Genomic DNA, 18,658 nt, shown 5'->3' with positions numbered 1-18,658 from the left:
CTCTCTTTCCCTTTCTGTTGACGTTGCAGACTGACGCCAGTATAATACTCCCTCGGAAGTTGTGTTGTGTCGTGTACGTGTGTTGAAGATTGTGGCTTAATGTGGCACCACAAAAGTTTACATTACAACAAAGGATTTATCTTGTCTAGTGTTACTTCGGAAAGAGGAATTGTGGAGAAGTGCGACGACGTTTTGCAACGAAATTTCCTGTGGAATGAAAAATGGGGAAATCTAAAAAAATAAAGTATACAAAGACAATCCGCACACCATCCGTGAGTTAAAAGAGAGTATTGTACGAGAAATCGGGAGAATTACAGTAGACGAACTTGCACGTGTAAATGCCAATTTCCTTCGGAGATGCCAGGATGTGTTGCAGCAGAGGGACATCATTTTCAACACCTTCTGTAGTCAAGGTTAGTACACAATGTGAAAACTGTAATTTTAATAGCCGACTCTACCGATTGCCGCTGACCCGTTCACCGGGAAAGACAAACGCTGATGCCGGACCGCTTGCCGCTGAGTCTCGTAGCGAATGTCAGGGAATGCTCTGTAGTTATATATATTTTGTTTTGAGTTTATATAGGCGGCCAGAGGCTTGGTGCTGATCACATCACCTCCAACCTTCGGCCGTGATCAAGAAAGTGTGTGGGCCTAACTCCACACCCCTTATACGCCTTCATGGAGTGGTGCAAAGCACAGGTGAGCATTTTACTTTTTTTTACTTTACACACACTCGCACAATGAAGCCACACTCCACAATGACTACGTTCATTGACTTTTTCGCTTTTCTCCAACTTTTGGATAATTTCCAAATTGAGGATGAGCGATGATGTGATGAAATTGACGAAGAGATACTAAAAAAGAAAACCCATGCCGGGATTCGAACCAAGGACTCCTGGCGTCGTAGCTCGCTGTGCTAACGACTCTGCTCTACCATAACGAGTAGTACACATTGGGAAAGCTGTAGAAACTATTTGTGAACACAATCTGATTCGGTGGAGTCCATAGGCGAAGTTCTGGAGGGAGCCTGCCCCCCCCCCATCTTAAAAAAAGACTAAAAACATAACATATGATTAAGTTCAGTTACTACATTTTTGTTATGAAGCCATACCTCAAATCTTGACGGTTGGCATGTGCGATAATTGCGCCGCAATAGCGGGTCTTAGACGATTTGATTGATGTGTACAGTTTGAAGAAAGAAAAACGTAAAATGACTTTGTGTTGAGTCAACAGTTACTGCTGGGGCATCAAAAGAACTTTTCAATTTAATTTTTCTAAAATTTCTGAAGCTTACTACTGTACCGTATCTTTTTTAAAGTACTACGAGTATTGTATCAATAAAAATTTAATGAAATGCAAAATGCAATAATCGTACTGTCTTGCTTCTTTTAAAACTGACAACCAATACACTAATTAATATTTGTTTACTTAAGCGAGGAAATTTAACATTTTCGAATGTAAAAGGCCTAAAACTAAGTGTTTTTAAGTTGTTTTTTTAATTTCCGGGAGAAGGCCCGAACACCTTATAAACTAGGGGATATTCAATAACCCTCAGGTACATCATATGCTTCTCCCAGAGTCTGCCCTCCCCCCAAAGCAAAAGCTCAAACTCCGACCATGGTGGAGTCACATAGTGGTTCGGATTCCACTTTAAACTGTAGGTCCAGTGCCGATGAGCCTTAATGTGCATACAGTGGACTTAAAACACCAACTTAATCAATCACAGCCTGATTATGGAATTCAAATGCATTGTTTATTGAAGAGTAGTGTAAAGTATTTTTTTTAAAAGTGCTTTTTTTTCTAATCGTATACACTCTTTGCCGGCAATCTGTGGAGCAAGAGAACGAAAACAAGTCTCTGCGCATGTAGTGAGTCGAGAGTGCTCGACCAATGAGCGCGTGAGAGAAGGGAGTGCATGGAGGAGAAAACGCGGCTGCACCTACCAGCAGCGCGCACTGCTTTGCTCCGCCCACTCGCATTCTCCCCTTCTCTACAGTTACGTGCGGCCTGGCTCCACAGATTCACGAGACAGGGTATATATCGGATACAACTTGGTAGACAAGACAACATTACCACGCATGTGCTCGGTACCTTTTGAAGTTACCTTCTGTCAAAAATGTACCGGGAATTTGTAATTTAAAAGGCCCGCACAAATGATTTTTTAAAAATATTTTTTTTCCGTAAGTTGGTAGCTCTGTACTTAATTACTATGCCAAACATGAGCGCGATCTGTCAACCAGTTTGTTTACAGCAGGAGGTTGAATCAGTCCACTTCAGTAGTGCATCACGATTTTTACAATGAACGAAATTATAGAACAAAGAGTTTGCCTTAAATTTTGTGTTGCGAACGGAATTTCGTGTGCTGACTCGGTAAAAATGTTAGAAAAGACTTATGGTGAATCAGTTTTATCAAAAACACGGGCTTACGAGTGGTACAAGGAATGCCGAGAGATTGTCGAAGACGTGCCTCGTTCTGGACGACCTTCGACCTCTTCAACCGATGAAAACATCGAAAAAGTGAAGGAAATTGTGCTCGGCAATCGCCATTCCAGCTTAAGAGAGAGATAGCTAGTGACCTTAACATCTCTCACGAGACTGTTCGTTCGATTTTGGTGGATATTTTGGACATGAGACGCGTAGCCGCACGGCTTGTTCCAAAAGAGCTGAATTTTCTTCAAAAACAGTACCGTGAGCAGGTCTCTTTAGACATGCTGGATCGCGCCAATTCTGATCCCACATTCATGGAACGCATCATAACTGGCGGTGAGACATGGGTCTACGAGTTTGACATGCAACCAAGTCAACAGTCATCAGAATGAAGGACAAAAGACGAGCCGAAACCGAAAAGAACACGTCAAAGTCGCTCAAAAGTCAAGGTGATGCTCATTGTTTTCTTCGATATTCGTGGTTTGGTGCATCATGAATTCGTTCCAGAGGGACAGACGGTCAATAAAGAATACTATTTGGCCGTATTGAAGCATTTGCGTGAGAAAATCCGTCAGAAACGGCCAGATTTGTGGAAGATCAATTCGTGGATTTTACACGACGATAATGTGCCATCGCAAAGAGCGACAGTTGTGACCGAATTTAAGGCCAAAAACACAATAGATACCATCGAACAACCACCGTATTCACCAGATCTGGCTCCGTGTGACTTCTTTATGTTTCCAAAACTAAAATTGCCGCTCCGGGGTACCTGTTTTGACTCGATTGAAGCCATAAAGCAAAATTCGTGGAAGGAGCTGAAGGCTATACCGGAAAGCGCCTGTAAAAAGTGTTTCCAAGACTGGAAAAAACGCTGGCATGTGTGTGTGTTGCATCAAATGGGGCCTACTTTGAAGGCGACAAAATAAATATTGATGAATAAATGAAAATTGTGCGTTATATTTAACAATTCCCGGTACTTTTTTGACAGAATATATATGGGGCAGCTACTTGTTCGCTCTCGAAACTTACAAAGAAGAACATGTACTATAAGTCAACTCTACATTTTTTGGGGAACATTTTGCATTTTGAATGCAACGAGAGATGCAGAGAAATGCGGTTAGCATTTTCACCCTTTGAAGTGATCTACTTTTAACATTTGGCCCATTCGTTGCCTCCCTTCCAATATTTGCCTTCCTTCTGTGCCCGAAGTCGTGATCAAAGCAAGTGCATGATTAGGCATTATGCGCACGAGAGGATCCGCGGTCCAAGTGGCGAACCAACCTAGTTGGGATAATATTTATATGTACATGTGCGGCGTGTGTAAAGTTTGTGGGCATTCCACTCATTTTACGGTCGAATGGTTTCGGAAATGCGACGTACTAGTTCTGTCTTGTGTGACGTACTAACATATTACGACCTACGTGTTTATAATTGACTGATTTCTGCTCCACCTCGAACGGAATTATGACTATTTACTTTTTTTAATTTCTTTGTAGTAATTGTTGATTTTTTATTGATTTCGTTTATTTTACTTCGCGTTTTGTGCCTCTTGGCTAATTTGCGTAAATGGGGATGAGTGATGAAATTGATGAATGGACATTCACAAACAAGGAAGCCCGAGCGGGATTCGTACCCGGGACCCTTGGCGTCGCAGCGCGATGTGCTAACCACTCGGTCACAGGGTCCGGCTCTTTGTAGTAAGACATAGGCAAAGCTACCCTACGCATATTGCTGCATGCCGCGAAGGCATACAGGTAGAGACCCCGATATTTCTGCCGCAAGAAAATGTTTATGTACAGGGTGAGTCAGAAATATGGCTACACGTTTGAAGTAAATGTAGTGTGTTACTGGACAATGTAGATGGAAATGGTGTATCAAACGCGAAACTTCATTTCAGATAAAAGTCACATTTTTCATCCATTCGAAATCGCGAAAGAACGCGGATTTGCCATGAAATGTAAATTGTGTCGCCTTTAACGAATTTCAACACATTTTGTGTTTTAAAAAACAAAAATACCGCTACATTCCAACATTTTAGTGTTTTAGTCATAAAAAATAAAATGTGCCTCATTTACGCATGTGTAGCGTGCACGTTTTCCAAAATTTTATCCAAAAGAATTTTGTTGATTGTACGTGTTATACATGAAATAATTCCGCCTGCATGAAACAACGTGTACAACCAATCCACGTTAGTTAATAAGCTCAGTCCAAAATACTAATTTAGTAAATTAAGAGCTACGAGCAAATATTGGCTCTATTGTTATTGCATACCTCTTGGTGTGGTAGTTCGGGGCATAGGTGCACCGATAGCCACGCATGAAGGTTATATGTTATAGTTGAGTCAAGGCGATCATGCTCACATTCGTTCGATCAACACATATATACCGGGTGGTCCAAAAGTTCCGGAACGGTCACATATCGTGAGAAATACACATCGAATCGGAAAACGAAAAAATACGTGTTGAATAAGTGAAAGAAAGCTATTCAATGATATCACACTTGATTCCCCACGCCCGCCCCCTGGGGGTGAGGCGGGGGCAACTGTGAAATTTTGAATAGAAACCCCATTTTGTATTCTAGAATCGGAAAGAGGACTTCATTCCGAGTCCAACGAGCTATCAACCATCCTCCTAGCTCAATTAGAAACTGAGATATGGCGATTTTAAATTTTCGCATATATATTTTTTTTTTTTTAAATAAAACTTCCAAAAAATTTCAAAGCGACGCTCTGCCCCTAATTGAGCTAGAGTGAAAGCAATTTCAGATTCGGAATCTGCACGTCAAGACCTTTCAATAGAGTATATGGAAGGCGGGGGGTGAAATCGCTTTCACTCTAGCTCAATTAGGGGCAGAGCGTCCCTTTGAAATTTTTTTGGGTTTTATGAAATTTTATTTGCGAAAATTTAAAATCGCCATATCTCCGTTTCTAATTGAGCTAGGAGGATTGTTTATAGCTCGTTGGACTCGGAATGAAGTCCTCTTTCCGATTCTAGAATACAAAATGGGGGTTTCCATTTAAAATTTCACAGTTGCCCCGCCCCTGGGGTGGGGCGGGGGTGGGGAATCAAGTGTGATATCATTGAATAACTTTCTTTCACTTATTAAAGACGTATTTTTTCGTTTTCCGATTCGATGTTTATTTTTCACTATATGTGACCGTTCCGGGACTTTTGGACCACCCGGCATGTATATCCACATTACAACTGTAATAAATTAATAATAAATCCTTTTGTTTTTCGTCTACGGTAGTAATGCGTTTCTTTTTCTTTGTGGTGTGGAATATTGTTGCTGCCCAACGCTACCCCTGTGCAGTGGTATGCACAAGCATTGCTGGGCAAATTGTCCACGACTATTTTCATTAATTTTACTCTTGCATTCAACATATTTTAAGGAATAAAGTTTTAAATATGCTGTTTCACAGGCTGTCAGCAGCATGTTTAGTGTTTTGTTTCAATTTTTGAAACTCTCATTGGCAATGAACAATTTCCTTGGTAATACATATGCATCCCACTATACCCGAGAGGAGGCTGTGTACTTTAGACAGTGTCGTTGTTCACCGCCGAGCTTTATTCATTTATTGTTATTAAATATCTATAAATACATAAACACCGTATCTAATAAATAATTAAAACGTAGCACGATGTGCCAAGCGTGTTAAATTTCGGGGTGCGTCTGACGTCAGACCGCGAACTTTTCGGTCTCCCCTCGTACATGCGCGTTCGAAGTTTTGAGTGCGGGACATTACCTATATCGCTTAATGGATTCCGGGTATTATGTCCGTGGAGTGAAAAAACCAACAGGTCGACGCGGGAGCCGGGGAAACAGAGACAAAATAAATTAGCGTTGTGGAAGCGGACGCCATATTCGTAATTACAGGTGCGCGCTGTGGATTACCGCATCAAACCATCCGTGAGGCGTCGAATAAATGGAAGTGCACCGATCGCTAATTTTCCAGCGCCGCGTCTCTTTGGGAGATGCACTGCGGCGCGCAAATGTCTTTATGGTTTGACAACATCGTTTCCAGGGCTGCATGGACGTTTCTGAGAGTTGAAACAGGAGGGTTGGGTTGCAGCCTGCCAGCGACTTCTAGATGTATAAAGGGAGTTTCAGACCGAAGCGACACGTGTCACTTGGGGGTGAAAGGTGCGATCTTCTGGCAAGGTGGATTCACTCAAAGGCCGAATCACAGGGAACTGGATTTCCAGTTAGTTGGCGCAGAACTGGCTACCTGACCGGAAGTGATGGCTGCTTGACTGGTTTTGAGGAATAGGTCATGTTCTAATTGCTCCTGGCTTTCCTCGACTGGATTCTGTGGAACAGCCAATCAGAGCAAAGTTTAGCCATGTGATGATAATCTGTGAGTTTGCCGAAGGGAATCTTTTGTCTCTGGTTTCCGAGTGTTGATTTGTTTCCTTTGCTTCTCAATAAAAGAAAAAGTAACTGAAATGATTCGCGTTCGTTTTCAGTTCTATCGGGTGGGCTGAAAAGTTCGTAGGCTGACTCATAGATGGCGTTACTAGAATGAAATCCATGTGATTTTTACTTAGTACTAACCTTCAAAATATACGTGTATAAATTTCACAGCTGCCGGATAATTAGTTCGTGAGATATAGCATTGTGAGTGAAGCAGCTTTTGTTATTGTGAAAAAAATGGATAAAAAAGAATTTCGTGTGTTAATAAAGCATTGATTTTTGGCGAAAAAAATACTGTTGAAGCCAAGGCTTGCCTTGATAAACATTATTCGGACTCTGCACCAGGAAAATACCGTTGAGAAGTGGTTTGCTAAATTTAAACGAGGCGAAATGAGCATCGAAGACGATGCACGCAGTGGACGCCCCAAAGAGGCTGTTACCGACGAAAACATCAAAAAAGTCCACAAAATAATTTTAAATGATCGTAAAGTGAAGTTGATCGAGATATCTGAGACTTTAAAAATATCAAAGGAACGTGTTGACATATTGTGCATGAATATTTGAACATGCGAAAGCTGTGTGCAAAATGGGTGCCGCGCGTGCTCACAATCGATCAAAAGCAACAACGTTTTGATGATTCGGAGCAATGTTTAGCGATATTCAACCGTAATAAACACGAATTTTTCCGTCGATATATTACAATGGATGAAACATGGCTCCATAACTACACTCCAGAGTCCAATCGACAGTCAGCCGAGTGGACTGCACGTGATGAACCGAATGCAAAGCGTGGAAAGACGCAACAGTCGGCTGGCAAGGTTATGGCATCAGTATTCTGGGATGCGCATGGTATTATATTCATCGATTACCTCAAAAAGGGCCAGACCATCAACAGCGATTATTACATAGCGTTGTTGGAGCGTTTAAAGGATAAAATCACGAAAAAACGGCCCCATTTGAAGAAGAAAAAAGTGCTGTTTCATCAAGACAATGCACCGTGTCACAAATCAATGAAAACGATGGCAAAATTATATGAATTAGACTACGAATTGCTTCCCCATCCACCATATTCTCCAGATCTGGCCCCCAGTGACTTTTTCCTGTTTGCAGACCTTAAAAGAATGCTCGCTGGAAAGAAATTTAGCACTGATGAAGAGGTAATCGCCGAAACTGAGGCCTATTTTGAGGCTAAAGAGAAATCGTACTATAAAAATGGCATCGAAAAATTGTATGACCGCTATAATCGTTGTATCGCCCTCGAAGGCAACTATATTGAATAATAAAATCTAATTTTGTCAAAAAAATATTTTTTACTTTGTTAGCCTACGAACTTTTCAGCCCAACTGTTATATGTATCTATGAATGAATCCTGCGAATCTCGTGTATGAATATGCATACCCGGGTTCGTTAAAAAGCTTGTCCAGTACTCATTGATTACCAAATTTTCTTTCGAGACAATTTCTAGTCCATATTTTTCATTTTTCATTTTTAATACACCGCTTTTTAGATCGTCTGCTCTGCGCAATGTCTTATGGGAACAAAATTACACCAAACAAGTAGGTAACAAGCATCGTGTGACGGGAAAACTAGCAGATGGGTGGCCAGTCCAGCGCCAACCAGGGCATTCCTACTGGAAATCCAGTTCCGTCTGATTCTAGCGATCTAAATCAAGATTTTAATCAGGTGATTTGTTGTACATAAGGATTTTGTAGATATCAGAATTACTTTTTGCGAAAGTACAATAATATCGTAATCATTTAATGGTGATTATTAGACTCTTTATGAAAAGGAAAGAAAGGGAACAAAATTATATACTGATGGAGTGAAGCTCATACGAAAGGAAATATGTAAACTGTAAGCATACTTCATTTAAAATCCAATACTTTTTGTAGACAAAAATAGCGAACATTTTGTGCAGAAAAATATACAAAGTACTAATCATGTTAAACCGTAAATATTAGTGTCATTGTCACTAAACTGTAAATTAACATGGCAACTGATATTTTGCAAACTACCATTCTATAAATTTCTAAAAATTAGGTACAAAGACTGCAAAAAGTATTTTAAGTTACAATTATAGAGCACATCCAAAATGTTTTATTTTCACTGAAAGAAAAGTTACTGAAATTATTATAGTTTCATTAACACACTCAAACAAACATTTCCATAGTAGGTTCATATATATAGCATCAGAAATATAAAAATGTACTATATTTTCATATATTTTTTATTTCCTTTAATTAAGCCTTTCTATAAAAAACGGTGCCAAAAACATACAAGCAATTTTAATCGTGTTTTCTAAAAAATAAAAATCTATTTAAATAATAAAATCAGATTTAAATCAAAAATATCACCAAACATGCTTTTTATCCACCGTAAGGCACCCAGAAGTCAACCTCACTTACGCGTAGTACATTCTGGTAAATTGCAATGTTGGAGGCCAACGAGGCTCTGGCGTCTTGACCTACGGCCAGTATAGTTCCCCATACAACTGTGTTGTTCTGTGTATGTCCTTCTGTGTGCTGAGTGTCCCTTTGCAAGCCTGCGCTTTTAACTGAGTCCCTGTCGCTTGCTCCGAGTCATTTACGCCGAGGCTTCTTATCGGGTCATTTCCGCCGCGACATATGTCAAGACCTTCCTTGGTGGGTTTTTCCGCAATCCAGTGTGTCATTACCGCCGCGCATACGTGAGTTTATGGCGTTGCCCACCTGCAGCTGTGTTTATCTTTGATCGAAAAGGAAGGTGATTGGTAAATGAATGTAAGATGAAAGTATATATGAGGGATCTACATTGGGAAATTAGTATTTATGTAAAACTGAGACTTGTATGAGACGACAAGATGGCTGAGAATATGAAAATATCAATACATCGAAATGGACAAATGTGTTGAGTGTGTTCTTTCGAAGTACAGAAGCTCAGGCGATCCTCGAGGATGCCTTCGAGCATTTGCATACCTACAAGAATTCAAATAACGTTTGTACTGTTCTTGTGCAAGTGTATAGAAATATTGTGTTTATATATAAGTAGCTATTACTTATATAATGTTTGCAAAAATAACACTGTATTTACAATGTTTTTTTGACGATTAACGATAAATGATTAATAGTTAATAGGCTGATGCTGATTTATGTATTTTGTGTTGTGGAATAAAATTGATACAAGTAATCCTGTGTAACGTCTTTTAAAATAAGTAAAGAAAAGTCATATTTGACTCCGTGGATAGGTTTAACATTTCAGTGTAACACAGCTGTGCAACGTCATAAACATACGTTTGATTTTATGTTTTAAGTCCACTTTATGCACTATGCACCATGTGTCCATAAACACACGTGCGGGCGACCGTGATGACACTCTGGATTGTAGGAAAACCAGCCAAGGATGGTCTTGACATATGTCACGGCGGAAATGAACCGATAAGCAGCCTCTGGGCAAATGACTCGACGCAAACGACACGACACCTTTTAACTTAGGTAAGCATATTTTAGTCCTCTGAGAGAGTATAGTTTTAGCTCGTGTCAAGCAATGAATGAATGAATTAGTTTTAGAAATCTAATACTGAAGTTTTTAGTAGAGATATTTTCTTTTCGTGTTAGAGACCTGTCCTCAATTTTCTTTTAGTTAAGGGGCGTGAACGGGCAGATATAGCCTATGCCCCTAATTTAGCTAGAGTGAAAGCGATTTCACCCCCCCCCCTTCCATATACTCTATTGAAAGGTCTTGACGTGCAGATTCCGAATCTGCAATTGCTTTCACTCTAGCTAAATTAGGGGCAGAGCGTCCCTTTGAATTTTTTTTGGGTTTTATGAAATTTTATTTGCGAAAATTTAAAATCGCCATATCTCCGTTTCTAATTGAGCTAGGAGGATTGTTGATAGCTCGTTGGACTCGGAATGAAGTCCTCTTTCCGATTCTAGAATACAAAATGGAGTTTCCATTTAAAATTCCACAGTTGCCCCGCCCCTGGGGTGGGGCGGGGGTGGGGAATCAAGTGTGATATCATTGAATAACTTTCTTTCACTTATTAAAGACGTATTTTTTTCGTTTTCCGATTCGATGTGTATTTTTCACGATATGTGACCGTTCCGGGACTTTTGGACCACTCGGCATGTATGTCCACATTACAACTGTAATAAATTAATAATAAATCCTTTTGTTTTTCGTCTACGGTAGTAATGCGTTTCTTTTTCTCTGTGGTGTGGAATATTGTTGCTGCCCAACGCTACCCCTGTGCAGTGGTATGCACAAGCATTGCTGGGCAAATTGTCCACGACTATTTTCATTAATTTTACTCTTGCATTCAACATATTTTAAGGAATAAAGTTTTAAATATGCTGTTTCACAGGCTGTCAGCAGCATGTTTAGTGTTTTGTTTCAATTTTTGAAACTCTCATTGGCAATGAACAATTTCCTTGGTAATACATATGCATCCCACTATACCCGAGAGGAGGCTGTGTACTTTAGACAGTGTCGTTGTTCACCGCCGAGCTTTATTCATTTATTGTTATTAAATATCTATAAATACATAAACACCGTATCTAATAAATAATTAAAACGTAGCACGATGTGCCAAGCGTGTTAAATTTCGGGGTGCGTCTGACGTCAGACCGCGAACTTTTCGGTCTCCCCTCGTACATGCGCGTTCGAAGTTTTGAGTGCGGGACATTACCTATATCGCTTAATGGATTCCGGGTATTATGTCCGTGGAGTGAAAAAACCAACAGGTCGACGCGGGAGCCGGGGAAACAGAGACAAAATAAATTAGCGTTGTGGAAGCGGACGCCATATTCGTAATTACAGGTGCGCGCTGTGGATTACCGCATCAAACCATCCGTGAGGCGTCGAATAAATGGAAGTGCACCGATCGCTAATTTTCCAGCGCCGCGTCTCTTTGGGAGATGCACTGCGGCGCGCAAATGTCTTTATGGTTTGACAACATCGTTTGCAGGGCTGCATGGACGTTTCTGTAAAGCCCGCATCACACGGAACTGGTTTTCCAGTAGGCATGCCCTAGTTGGCGCTGGACTTGCTATCAATTTGCTAGTTTTCGCCTCACACGATACTTATCAGCGTACTTGTCGATAGACTTTTGTTCCCGTACGAGGGAAGTTGTAATGGCGGCCGCGTGAGATGTAAACAATGTATCACTTCACATTTTTAAAAGCCGATAACTATTCAACCGAGAGGAATAACGTTTCGTATAAAATGTTATTAGGTACAAAACAATGGCGCTGCTTAAATACATACTTTATAACGTTTACTGTACACGTATGGAAGAATATTTTAATTGTTTCAAATGTAAACACCGTGCACTCAGCATAGTCAACGCGCCTTTCATGCTGTATACGTTATACATTGCTGGAGTAACACTCGGAAACCACAGACAAAAACGCTCTTTTCCACACTCACAGATTATCTTTACATGGCGAAACTTTGCTCTGATTGGCTGTTCCACAGAATCCAGTCGAAGAATGTTAGTAGCAATTAGAACATGTCCTATTCCTCCAAACCAGTCAAACAGTCAGCCAGGCGGCCATGATTGCTACCTAGAAAGTTAGTTCAGCGCCAACTAGGGCATTCCAACTAGAAATCCAGTTCCGTGTGATAGGGGCTTAAGTTGTAGCCTGCCAGCGACTGCGAGATGTATAAAGGGAGATTCAGACCGAAGCGACACGTGTCACTTGGGGGTGAAAGGTGCGATCTTCTGGCAAGGTGGATTCACTCAAAGGCCGAATCACAGGTAACTGGATTTCCAGTTAGTTGGCGCAGAACTGGCTACCTGACCGGAAGTGATGGCTGCTTGACTGGTTTTGAGGAATAGGTGTTCTAATTGCTCCTGGCTTTCCTCGACTGGATTCTGTGGAACAGCCAATCAGAGCAAAGTTTAGCCATGTGATGATAATCTGTGAGTTTGCCGAAGGGAATCTTTTGTCTCTGGTTTCCGAGTGTTGATTTGTTTTCTTCGCTTCTCAATAAAAGAAAAAGTAACTGAAATGATTCGCGTTCGTTTTCAGTTCTATATGTATCTATGAATGAATCCTGCGAATCTCGTGTATGAATATGCATACCGGGGTTCGTTAAAAAGCTTGTCCAGTACTCATTGATTACCAAATTTTCTTTCGAGACAATTTTTATTCCATATTTTTCATTTTTCATTTTTAATACACCGCTTTTTAGATCGTCTGCTCTGCGCAATGTCTTATGGGAACAAAATTACACCAAACAAGTAGATAACAAGCATCGTGTGACGCGAAAACTAGCAGATGGGTGGCCAGTCCAGCGCCAACTAGGGCATTCCTACTGGAAATCCAGTTCCGTCTGATTCTAGCGATCTAAATCAAGATTTAAATCAGGTGATTTGTTGTACATAAGGATTTTGTAGATATCAGAATTACTTTTTGCGAAAGTACAATAATATCGTAATCATTTAATGGTGATTATTAGACTCTTTATGAAAAGGAAAGAGAAGAAACAAAATTATGTACTGATGGTGTGAAGCTCATACGAAAGGAAATATGTAAACTGTAAGCATACTTCATTTAAAATCCAATACTTTTTGCAGGCAAAAATAGCGAACATTTTGTGCAGAAAAATATACAAAGTACTAATCATGTTAAACCGTAAGTAGTGTCAATATCATTAAACTGTAAATAAACATGCAGCTGATATTTTGCAAACTATAATTTTATAAATTTCTAAAAATTGAGGTACAAAGACTGCAAAAAGTATTTTAAGTTACAATTATAGAGCTCATCCAGAATGTTTTATTTTCACTGAAAGAAAAGTTACTGAAGTTATTATAGTTTCATTAACACACTCAAACAAACATTTCCATAATAGGTTCATATATATAGCATCAGAAATAGAAAAATGTATATTTACATATATTTTTTATTTGCTTTAATCAAACTATTCAAATATTTTACAGGGCCGTTTACCAGAAAAAGTCTTTCTATTAAAAACGGTGACAAAAACCATACAAGCAACTTTAATCGTGTTTTCTAAAGAAAATTAAAAATAGATTTAAATAATAAAATCAGATTTAAATCAAAAATATCATCAAACATGATTTTTTGAAATAAAAAAAACATGAGGCACCCAGAAGTCAACCCCACTTCCGCGTAGTACACTCCGGTAAATTGCAATGTTGGAGGCCAACGAGGCTCTGGCTTCTGAACCTACGTTCAGTACAGTTCTCCATACAACTGTGTTGTTCTGTGTATGTCCTGTGTGCTGAGTGTCCCCTTGCAGCCTTCGCTTTTAACTTAGGTAAGTTTATTTTAGTCCTCTGAGAGAGTATAGTTTTAGCTCGTGTCAAACAATGAACGAATGAATTAGTTTTAGAAATGTGTTACTGAAGTTTTTAGTAGATATATTTTATTTTCGTGTTAGAGGCCTGTCCTCAATTTTCTTTTAGTTAAGGGGCGTGAACGGGCAGATATAGCCTATGTGCTGAAGTGGGCACAATGTCAAAACCAATCAACGTGTCAATTGGAAACGAAACTTCAGAAACAGTTTAAGGTGATAAGAACAATGGTAATATAATTACGCTTTTTTATTTATTAAAAAGCACTAAAGTTGCTGACAAAGGCAGTTTATTAGGATTTAGAAACACTTTACATTTTCTGGATCTTTTTTAGTTTAGTTCTTCGTCTGAGGAAGACCCTGATAGAAGGTAGAAACGTTACGTGTAAAGTGTTTTTAAATCTTAATAAACTGCCTTGGTCAAAAACTTTAGTGTTTTTGATAAGAACAGCTGTGCAATGTGAATCCACAGGGAATCTAATCCTTGACCTCTTGTTTGCAAGACAACAGCGTTACCACAAGGTCATCGGGGAAGCTTAAGAGAAAAGCGATGTAAATTTAAAAAAAAAATACAAATAGAAATTATTGAATGACCGTGAAATACTCGGAGAAAGCATTGGAATTTGTTTTGGCAACGTGATCGGGAACGCAGTACACGCATTATGTGCACAAACTACGCACATTCCAGGAACTTATGATCCATTTCTAACAACACGGAACGCAGATCAAAGCGTCGTCGGGTAATTTGCGCGTCTCGGTGTGAGAAATGCTCAGAAAAAGAGGCATTCCTCACCTGGGACGCTTTCAAGATCATCCCCTTACTTTTTCCCCCATTAGCACCTTCCCCTGCCTTCGCGGGGGGGGGGGGGTGTTTGGATAGGGAGCTCCGCATTCCGCTCGACCGCCTACGCAGCGCCAGCTGACTGCCTGCTCGCATTCCTCGAAGACATCTGCCCGTCCCTTCGCGCCAGTTATTCTCGAACGCCCAAAAGGTCTTCATGCGTCGCGTCTCTTTATGGTCCTCCTTCGTGTAAAAGGTTGACGCCGTTCGACAGATCCTTGCTTCTGTTCGAATGGGCCTGTGATGTTTCCGTTTTCTTCTTCCTTTGGGCTCCTACGTGTGGATAATCTCAACAACATTCCACTCCGATAACTTGGTCCTCGCTTTCTGGTACAAGGTCGTAAGATCCCAGAAGCACGTGGGTGTGACAAGTGTAGGAACGTTGATGCTCGTTCAAATTTCTCCCCTGTGAAAATTTTCCCCTTTCGGATGGGAAATTCCGTATGGATGGTTAAATTCTCTTTCTTTATGGTTTGCGTTTGGTCTTAAATCTACTTTATACACAGTAAGGCTAATCGGGACTGGATCTACAGTTTAAAGTGCCTCCACTTGGTATCGAATCCTCGACTACTTTATTACAAGGCGACGACGTTACCATCACGCCATCTGGGAGGTCCACTCTTTCTTTATGGATAGTGAAATTATTTGCTTTATTTTACTTCGATTTTTGTGCCACTTTTGGCTAATTTGCGGAGATGGGGATTGAGTGATGATATGATGAAATTGATGAACGGACACTCATAAACATCCATGCCCGGGTCAGGATTCGAACCCGGTACCCCTGGCGTCGTAGTGCGATGTTCTAACCACTCCGTCACGGGGACCGGCGATAGTGAAACAAATTTCAGGTGGACAAATTCATTATTGATGAACAGAGTTGCTTTCACGTGGTGCAATTCATTATGGATGCTGATCCTTCTACGGATGAAAAATTCAATTAGGGTGGGAGATATCTCTTTCACATGAAAAATAAATTCTGGAACTTTCAGACATGATATTTCATTATGGATGTAAAAATCTCTTTAGATGGGAATAATTCTGTATGGATGGGAAAAGTCCCATATGGAAAAGGAAAATCCAGTACTGTTTTGAAAATCTCTTCCAGAGAGAAATTTATGAGGAAGGCGAAATTCGCTCATTGATTAGGTGTAATCACTTTCCGATAGGAGAATAAATTGTTGATAAGGGAATTCTTATCTCTGAAATGGGGAAATAGATTAAGAATTGGAAAATATGTACTTTCTGAATACAATTAAAGATCTGAATGATATGAATTTTTGGGCATCCCCAATGGTGCAGTGGTATTGTCGTCGCCTTGTGATCATTGGGTCCCGGGTTCGATACCAGGTGAAGGCACATAGAGGTTTGGATCCTACTTTCAACTGTAGCTCCAGTCCCGATTAGCCTTTCTGTCCATAAATTGGACCTAAAAATAAAACTCAAACAATGAATGAATTTGAGGAAAATTAATTTAATAAAATGTGTATAATGTATAATATTGTTATTTAGAAATTCATGTAGCTTTATGTGACGCTTACATTGCATGTCAGAGTAACACGTTACTTTGAAAGTAAGGTATCGCAATACTTACTGAGTAAAGTATGGGTACTTTTGTAGAAAAAATAAGTTGCTTGTTCCGCTTTATTCTTCGTTTAGTTCCTTAGCAAATTCACAACAAAGTATGCTTCCTAATCTCATGAAGCTTTTACGCCTTTGATTTATGCAACCCTTCGTACCGTATGGTTATGCTGGTTATCTACACGGAAGGAAATGCCCCGTAAGAAAGTATAGGCCGGACCTGTGAAGTTGACCAACCCATTTTCGTTGTCCAGCTCAAACCTAGTCAGGACGTTAGTTCTCGATAGTTCTCGCAAAATTTTCGTTTGTTCCGGAAATACATAGAAACTATTAAGGAAATAAATGAGTCAGGCCAACTTCACACTTTTACGACCCATATTCAACTTTGCGAAAACCATCCAGATCGATTGATTTTCGTTAGTTCCCGTTAGTTCTCATAAAATTTTCGTTAGTTCTTAAAATTTATCCAATTTATTCACCGAACAATAAATTTTAGTTTCCCAATTTTCACACGGAATTTTCATCAAAAGACTTTGGTAGACTTCGGAAAGTATGAGCCGATTTCGATAAAATGTTCGTCATTTTATCAAATTTATTCAATTTATTCACGAAATAAATGGGTGGGCAAAATGTGAAGTTGGCCCAACCCATTTATCATTTCAAACCAAAAAACATCCAGAACGATTGGTTTTCGTTAGTTCCCGGTAGTTCTCGCCAAATTTTTGTTAGTTCTCAAAATTTATCCAATTTATTCGCCGAACAAAAAAATGGAAGCAATTTGAAGTTTCCCAATTGTATGAAGCAACTCGAGAAGGTACAAAAATATGTGGTTGCAAGTTACAAATTTTCCCGTCTCTTTTCTGGATGTTTCTGGCGGGAACAAAATTTTTAAATAGTGGTGAAAAATGGTAATAAAAGTACAATATTTTGATGTGTATAACTTAGCTGAAACCGATGATGAGGTTCAGACTTTACTGTGTAACCCAAATATTGATTCTTTTTTTTCGAATGTAAATTGAGTGGTACATAAATATTTTTAGATTTTTTGAGTAGTACAAAAGTAGTACAAAATTTGGCAAATGAGGTTTTGATGGTACAAAAATATGAGATTACAAAGTAACGGAGTTAGAAATTTAGCCGCTCAGGCCAACAAATTCAGTGAATAAATTGGATAAATTTGATGAAATGACAAAAGTTATGGCGACATCTGCTCTTACTCTGTACAGTCTACCAATACGGACCAATTTTTGATAAATATACCGTGTGCAAATTAGGAAACTGAAAATTGCCTCCATTATTTGTTCGGCGAATAAATTGGATACATTTTGAGAACTAACGCAAATTTTATGAGAACTAACGAGAAATATCGAAAATCAATCGACCTGGATGGTTATCGGTTCGAAGTTGAATATGGGTCGTAAAAGTGTGAAGTTGCCCAGACTCATTTATTTCCTTAATAGTTTCTATGTATTTGCGGAACTAACGAAAATTTTATTTGAACTATCGAGAACTAACGAAGAACTAACGTCCTAACTATGTTTGAGGTGGCAACGAAAATGGGTCGGTTCAAGTTCACAGGGGTGTACAGGCCTGTGAAATGCCTTTTTCTGCAAGTAACTGTGAACACGTTGACTACGGGATTTTTGTTCGTGGGAAGCAATTTTCATCACGATGGATGAAGTTTTGGAGCCTTCTCACCCTTGACCATTCTCGGAATCGCTACCGTACGTTACGCGATGCACCCAAGTTGAACACACAACGCTCCATACTTTTTCCATGACTTTATTTTATGGCCTGAAACGTAGGCATGTAATTTGTTCACGGTGGGATCCACCAACAAAACTAACCTTACCGCGTAACTCGCAGGTGACTTGGCAAACTTGTTATTACATTAATTTGAAACGTGTTTCAAATTCTGGCAATTCGCACGTCCAGTTCGTACTAACGGAAACAAGTACTCAACAATAATAACTTTTCTTATGTTGTGCGAAACGTTGCTGCAAAACTATAATATGCACTGCATCTACGAAGGGTGTTCACAAAGTTAGTTCCGTTTGTTGCCGCTGTAGCGCTGTAGTCATGATGGTGCACAGGCAA

The sequence above is a fragment of the Lepisma saccharinum genome, chromosome 24 (assembly GCF_977018435.1).
Source record: "Lepisma saccharinum chromosome 24, izLepSacc3.1, whole genome shotgun sequence".
Classification (NCBI taxonomy): domain Eukaryota; kingdom Metazoa; phylum Arthropoda; class Insecta; order Zygentoma; family Lepismatidae; genus Lepisma; species Lepisma saccharinum.
The sequence above is the reverse complement of the archived record's forward strand: the minus strand, read 5'-3'. Positions refer to the sequence as shown.